This window comes from Rhineura floridana, chromosome 8, assembly GCF_030035675.1.
Source record: "Rhineura floridana isolate rRhiFlo1 chromosome 8, rRhiFlo1.hap2, whole genome shotgun sequence".
NCBI classification, from domain to species: domain Eukaryota; kingdom Metazoa; phylum Chordata; class Lepidosauria; order Squamata; family Rhineuridae; genus Rhineura; species Rhineura floridana.
The window spans coordinates 59,033,055-59,033,812 of NC_084487.1; positions in this window are offsets into that span (position 1 = coordinate 59,033,055).

Sequence of the window (758 nt, forward strand, 5' to 3'; positions counted from 1 at the left end):
CTACCATTAAGTCCAAAGTCCAAAAACTTCCTTAAAGCTGGCTTTTAGGGTCCACACAGGGACCATAATATCTGAGCTGCCTCTCTCTGCCTTTCCTACTCACACTTCATAGATCCATAAGTAGCCAGCAGTTCAGATTGCTCTGCTGGCAGTCTCCTTCCTTCTTGCATCAAGGCTATAAATCCTAAGATCACACCTGAATATTCTCATTATTAAAGAGTGCTGCTTCACATACAATCACATGAAGCTAAAAGGCCAGGAAAAAATATCCTGGTATCATATGAGAACCTGAACATGGATGCATCTTATACAAAGGGTGAATCTGTGTACAAACGTAGCTTTAATTAGTTTAGGCATGTCTTGGCTCTGCTACAGCAACAGTGATTGAGCCTATTTCTAGATGGAATGTCTAAAAACACATACACATGTATATTTATAGTAAATAAATATACAAAGAGAAGAACTTATATGTACATTCTCTCTCTCTCTCTCTCTCTCACACACACACACACACACACACACCCAAATGATTAGCTTCTGTTCTATTTTGGTTAGGAGAATATCTGAGCTTAGAATATTTCACAGCTAAATTGTAACTTGGAATAGTGAATTCCTGCCCACTGTGTCTTTAAGCAGAGAGTGACAACACAGTAGACATGCGGCTGAAGAGAAGTAGAGACCTTTTTGTAGGTCAAAGATGTCTATCACCAGTTAGTACTTGATACAAAAATATCTGAAATTCATTTTTTGGATCAGTA